Source organism: Palaemon carinicauda, chromosome 37 (assembly GCF_036898095.1).
Source record: "Palaemon carinicauda isolate YSFRI2023 chromosome 37, ASM3689809v2, whole genome shotgun sequence".
NCBI lineage: Eukaryota > Metazoa > Arthropoda > Malacostraca > Decapoda > Palaemonidae > Palaemon > Palaemon carinicauda.
The window spans coordinates 16,656,938-16,664,378 of NC_090761.1; the positions used below are offsets into that span (position 1 = coordinate 16,656,938).

The window sequence follows — 7,441 nt, forward strand, 5'->3', positions numbered from 1 at the left end:
AGACTTGGAGTAAGAAATACCTTTCTTAAGGGAAAATTAATAAATATGGCAAAGTATTTAATCAAATGGTCCTACCAGATTCAACTTGTGCGTCACAAACTTGGAGCCTTACTAAAGCCTTAGAACATAAGCTTGTTACAAATCAAAGAGCTATGGAAAGAATAATGATGGGAATAACATTAAGAAGCAGAAAAAGAGTAACATGGATAAGAGAATAAATTATGAAGAAATTTGCGGGTATTAACTGGCACAAAAAGACCATAAACAGACACGAGTGGAAAGACATGTCTGAGGCCTTGGTCTTCTAGTTCTAATAGACTAGTTGAGGCTGATGGTGGTAATATACATATATATATATATATATATATATATATATATATATATATACATATATATATATATATATATATATATATATATATATATATATATATATATATATATATATATCACGTTCCTTTAAATCCCAGCTTACATCAGTTTCCCTCAATAAATTGCGTATTTCGAAGTTTGTTAACGGGCCTATGCAAGACCTAGTTGATAAAAGGGGGGGGGGGAGAACGTTACTGGTCGTTGGTCATGATAATACGGTGTGTTAAGCTCAAAGAAAAACTTCAATGAACTGTACCTTTTTCATATTGGAAAAATAAAATTGTGAGTCAGTGGAGAAATTCAAATTAATATTTCTAACATGTTTTGTGATTCTACTTTTGTCAGCCTAGGCTTGATATATCTTTAATACATATAATTATAAGCAAGTTTTTAGGGTTATCTTTTTGGATTAACGCCCACTTAAAGGAAAAGTGTTGACTTTCGTTGTTGTGATGGACTAGAAATAGCATGTCGTTAAAAACTCGTATATTTATGGCTGAACATCTCACATCCGATAATTCTTAAATTCCAGTAGTTAAAATACAATTCTGCTGTAGAACAATAAAATTAATTGGGAACTTGGTACTGTAATAAGTCGAAACTAGGAAGCTGACAATCTCAATTCTGAATACCCTAGGCCTAGGGCCAAGCTCATGAATTGGCCCATTAACAATTCAGATGGTAAAGTATGAATGTGATGGCCACCCGTTTCTGCAAATTAACCACCCAGCTCCCCGGGTTGGGGAATTGACTTTTAATTAACATATCACCAAAGGAAAAATATGGCAGTTACTACGATATCTTTCTCGGGTGAACATTTATTAAACTCTAGACTGTCTAAAGCTTTTGTATGCTAAATATGGCGAAATACGATGTTAAAAACTTTTTGTTTTAGATAAAGTTGCGGGCCTTATCCCCACACAGGCTCTTGCTCATTAAGACCACCGATACAGTAAAATCACCTATCCTCATAAACCTTTATATAAATCAAGACAATCACAAATAAGTTCTGAAAAGAAAATTATTTACCTGCAATTTTTCGGTCACCTGGGTATCCCAATGGAGTAACTGGTAATAGGTATAGGCTTCAAATGACTGTAAACATGGACCCACTCATGTAAGTCACGGGAGCACCATACGCGAGAATACAAACAAAGCCATGTCTCTTTTACAACTGAACACAATTCAAAATTTTGTGACTGACTCCGAGTCTCCGACACTGAAGCGACTGTACAACAACTTTATCTTTACCGTACGAGATTGGCTGTAGTGGTTCAGCTTTGCCATTCTGCCAGACGCACGATTATTATTATTATTATTATTATTATTATTATTATTATTATTATTATTATTATTATCAGCTAACCTGCAGCCTTAACTGTAAAAGCAGGCTGCTATAAACCCAAGGGCTCCAACAGGAAAAAATAGCATAGTGAGGAAAGGAAATAAGGAAATAAACTATATGAGAAGTAACGAACAGTTAAATAAAAGTATTTTACGAACAATAACAGCATTGAGACGGATCTTTCATACATAAACTTAAAAAGACATGTCAGCCTGTTCAACATAAAGAAAAAGAAAAGAAAAAAAGAACAATGGATGTAAGTTTGAATTTCTAAAGTTCTACAGATTCAACTACCATAATATTCATGTATCAATTTTTAACAAAACCTTATACTGTAATATCTGGTGTCCTTCCCCGTGTATTAATTAACTACTAATCATAGAAGAGAGAAATGTTTGCTCTAATTTAAATATTTTCCGTAAGTATCGAAATTCCACCTTGAGATTCTTAACATAGGATACTCTGAATTTATATAAGGATAATTTTGTTTAATCCATTATTAAAAATCTTGTATGTAACACATTTTATAGTGAGAAATATTCCATTTGTGATAGGATATTTGCAGGGTTAAATCAAGATTCTTTCGTAATACTGTTAATTTGAAATAATAATAATAATAATAATATTAATAATAATAATAATAATAATAATAACAACAACAACAATAATAATAATAATAATAATAATAATAATAATAATAATAATAATAATAATGACCAATTATTATTATTATTATTATTATTATTATTATTATTATAGCTAAAGTCCATTTCTTTTATCGAGGCATATTTGCACCGACTCGCAGGGGTGCCCTTTTAGCTCTGAAAAGTTTCCGGATCGCCGATTGGTTGAACAAGATAATTCTAACCAATCAGCGATTAGGAAACTTTTCCCAGCTAAAAGGGCACCCCTGCAAGTCGGTGCAAATATGCCTCGATAAAAGAATTGGACTATAGTAGGTTGGCCAGGGCGCCTATCCACCCATCGAGATACTACTGCTAGGGAGTTATTGGGTCCTTTGAATGGCCAAATAGTACTACTGTACATTGGATTATCCTTCTCTCTGGTTACGGGTCATTTTCATTTTGCCTACACATACGCAGAATAGTCTGGCCTATTCCAAACACATTCTCCTCTTTCCCCATACACTTGACAACACTGAAATTACCAAACGATTCTTCTTCTCTCAAGAGGTTAACTACTGCACTGTAATTGTTCAGTGGCTACTTTCCTCTTGGTAAGGGTAGAAGAGACTCTCTAATTTTGGTAAGCAGCTCTTCTAGGAGGACACTCCAAAATCAAACCATTGTTCTCTAGTCTTGGGTAGTGCCATAGCCTCTTCCACTGTCTTGGGTTAGAGATCTCTTCCTTGAGGATACACTCGGGCACACCATTCTATCTTGTTCCTCTTCCTCTTATTATTTTTAAGTTGTTATCCTCTTATTATTTTCAAGTTTTAATAGTTTGTATATGAAAGATTTATCTTAATGTTATTATACTTCTTAAACTTCTCGTAGTTTTTCCATATTTCCTTTCCTCGCTGGTCTATTTTTCCTGTTGGAGCCCATGGGCTTATAGCATCCTGCTTTTCCAACTAGGGTTGTAGCTTAGCAAGTAATAATAATAATAATAATAATAATAATAATAATAATAATAATAATAATAATAGTAACGGGCTGGTTTTCCTCCTTGTAGTACATGGAGGAAGCGACCGTTATCTCCAGAGAAGGAAGGCGTCATGTGCGCCAAACAGGTGTTCTTTTGTCCTGTTATCTTCATTCGTGCAAGAAATGGGATCCTTAATTACCATTTCGGGATGGCCGTCGTTATTCGGCCTTAACAGTCAAATGCTAACTTTAAGATAAAGGCCGAGGTGATATTAAGGAAAGAGGCGACTTTGAACTAGATTCATTAAACTCTAATTCAAACATCCTATAGTTGTTTTATTCATCCTTTTTTGTGGAATATGTATATATATATATATATATATATATATATATATATATATATATATATATATATATTATACATATGTGTGTATATATATACTATACATATATGTATATATGATAAATTTTGCACATTTTTACGTGTTTTTCATATTCAAATAAGCCATATATATGTATATATGGCCGAATGGGTTAGTCACTGTCTATATAAGCTTGCCGACCAGGGTTCGATTCCCGGCCGGAGCCAAGCTCTTGTCTTTGTGTGATTTCGCCTGGGGCTCTGATCCCGAGGTCGTTAAGAGAATCCAGACATTAATATATAAAAAATATATATGGCTTATTTGAATATGTATATATATATATATATATATATATATATATATATATATATATATATATATATATATCCCTCGAGATTGTGAAAGCAGAGGAAGGAAGAGAAGACGATGGATCGAAGAAATAAGTAAGTTTACGGGTGTGGACTGGCACAAAAAGACCCTAAACAGACGCAAGTTGAAGGACATGTCTGAGGCCTTTGTTCTGCAGTGGACTAATAACGGCTGATGATGATAATGATATGTGTGTGAGTATGTATGTATATATATATATATATATATATATATATATATATATATATATATATATATATCACAAACATCATCAGGGGACATACTGACGGCTTATGGTTTCGCGCAAATCATTATAGATGTTAAGTGGTTTAGGAAGTTGAGACTAGTCCTCTGAGTGGTTCTTTTTTTTTTCTTTCTTTTTTCGTTTTTTTGCTTTTGTTCCTCAGTTCCTTCCTTCCAGTTCGGGGTTGTAATTAGCATTACTGGCTGCTCCGGTGGTATGGGCCTGAACTGGTATTGAAAAGCCGATTTGATTTAAAATGAATGAACAAAGTTATCATACAATGTGATGGTAAAGGACACCCTTGTTTTAACTGGTCGGAAACATTGGTCTTATATTTTCATTTCAGTACAGTAGTCCGTACATTTATTATCAATGTTTCCCTTGTTAATCATTGCATTAGGATATTTGCCCATTTTCCATTCCAATTTATTATTATTATTATTATTATTATTATTATTATTAGCTAAGCTACGACCCTAGTTGGAAAAGCATGATGATATGCCTAAGGGCTCCAACAGGGAAAAGTAGCACAGTGAGGAAAGGAAATAAGGAAATAAATAACCTATATGAAAAGTAATAAGAAATTAAAATGAAATATTTCAAGAACAGTAACAACATTAAAACAGTGAAAAATTTCAAGAACAGAACAAGATTTTCATACAATGTGACGGTAAAGGATACCAGCCACCTGTTGAGATACTACCGCTAGAGCGCTCTTGAATCCTTTGACTGGCCAGATAGTACTACATTGGATCCTCTCTCCGGTTACGGCTCATTTTCCTTTGCACTAAACGTATACTGAATAGTCTGGCATATTCCGTATACATTCTCCTCTGTCCTCATACACCTGACAACACTAAGATTACCAAATCATTCATCTTTACCCAAGGGGTTAACTACTGCTTGGTAAGGGTGGAGGAGACTCTAGCCATGGTAAGAAGCTCTTCTAAGAGAAGAACTCTCCAAAATCAAACCACTGTTCTCTATTCCTGGGTAGTGCCATAGCCTTTGTACCTAGGTCTTCCACTTTCTTGGAGTAGATATCTCTTGCTTTAGAGTACACTCGGGCACAGTATTCTATCTAGTTTCTCTTCATCTTGTCTTTATTTTTCTATTTTATATTGTTTATAAATTGAATATCTAATTTAATGTTGTTACTGTTCTTAAATTGTTTATGGTGATTGTTCATTACTTCTCTAGTAGTTTATTTATTTCCTCGTTTCCTTTCCTCACTGGGCTATTTTTCCCTGTTTGAGCCCTTGAGCTTACAACATCCTGTTTTTCCAACTAGGGTTGTAGCTTAGCTTATGATAATAATAATAATAATAATAATAATAATAATAATAATAATAATGAAAATAATAATAATAATAATAATATATAATTCGTCAGAGACTTTGGTATTCTATTTCTTCTTCAGTATGCCGTACATTTATAGTCAATGAATCCATTATTAATAATATCATTAGGAAATGTGACCGTTTTCCCATCCCAAACACTTATAGCATTAATATTTATTAGTCTTACTTGCTAAGCTACAACCCTATTTGGAAAAGTAGGATGCTATAAGCCCAAAGGCTCCAACAGGGAAAATAGCCTTGGGAGGAAAGGAAACAAGGAAATAAAAAAAACTACAAGAGAAGTAATTAAGAATTGAAATAGAATAATTTAAGCACAATAAAAACATTTAAATAAATATTCTATGAATTAACTATTGAAACTTTAACAAAACAAGAGGAAGAGAAATAATACAGAATAGTGTGTCCGAGTGTACCCTCAAGCAAGAGAACTATAACCAAAGACAGTGGAAGACCATGGTACAGAGGCTATGCCACTACCCAAGAATAAAGAACAATGGTTTGATTTTGGAATGTCCTTCTCTTAGAAGGGCTGCTTACCATAGCTAAAGAGGCTCTTCTACCCTTACCAAGAGAACAATAATAATGCAGTAGTTAACACCTTGAGTGAAGAAGAATTGTTTGGAAATCTCAGTGTTGTTAGGTGTATGAGGACAGAGGAGAATGTGAAAAGAATGGGCCAGACTATTCAGTGTATGTGTAGGCAAATGGGAAGTGAACCGTAACCAGAGAGAATGATCCAATGTAGTACTGTCTGACCAGTCAAAGGACCCAATAACTCTCTAACGGTAGAAACTCAATGGGTGGCTGTGACAAATAGACATACCACATAATCTTGAAGCATTTTAACAGTATACTGAAGAAAAAAACATACGAGGATTTCCTGTGTGTTTAAGTGAATGTTTTACTTATGATGCTTATGATAATAACGGTCACATTTGCACAGGAATCACCATCTTCCACTGTACAAGTCCACCCACGGCAGTCAGTCACTGCTGTCACGGAAAACCAATGTGAATCATTGTCGCGGTTGGTACCTGCACGGCATTTCCTGACTCAGGCTATCCATTTCCACGTCCCCTTTCTTTATTTTTCTTTCTTTTAGAAGAAAGTGGGTTAAAGAATGTGAGGTACTTATTTACTTTTCCTTAAGGGAAGAACTTGAAAGCACTTTACGTATGACCAACGACACTTCTACTGTACACTAGCAATCCTTATCATTTCAGTTTCGAGTATTGTTTCTCTTGCTATGAACATAAAACGTTAACTGTATTTTTATTGTTTCTATTGAATCAAAGGAAGTAGGCTAGGAACACAAGTTAGAGAAGCATCTTTGTCAATATGAACATTTATCTATTTCTCTCCTTATTCAGTTACGTTTACTTATAACAATGAGGCCCTTAGCGTCAACAGGCATAGGAGATGATGATGATCTTATAACCATGATCTAGCTATAGTAGCTTACCCGTGCTTTTTACTATGTTTAATTACAGAGCCATAATCCGGTCGAAAGATATGTTTTTTTATTTTTCATCTTTATCAAAAATCATTCTAAATGCCATGTTTTTGCAATTCTTTGTAAAAATGTCTGTAGGCCTAGTCATCTGTGTGCATCTTAAATTAATATAGGTCCATAGCCACTTCTTCGCTCCGTGATTACCTCCGCCAACGAAGTTGGAAGGAGGTTATGTTTTCGCCCCCCCTGTTTGTGTGTATTTTAGTGAACACCTTTCTGGCCACCATTTTAAACGTAGTCAAGAAACTTGCAGCTATTAACTGTTATA

The 7,441-nt window shown here is 34.2% G+C and overlaps 1 protein-coding gene across 1 annotated transcript in view; it reads right to left on the reverse strand.

Moving 5' to 3' along the window:
• LOC137628997 (uncharacterized) overlaps positions 1 to 1,574 on the reverse strand; it is a 63,849-nt gene extending 62,275 nt beyond the window's left edge. Inside the window, exon 1 of the mRNA XM_068360251.1 lies at positions 1,402 to 1,574. The gene's annotated coding sequence lies outside the window, so the exon portion shown is untranslated. The remainder of the gene's footprint in view (positions 1 to 1,401) is intronic.
• Positions 1,575 to 7,441: the final 5,867 nt, after the last annotated feature.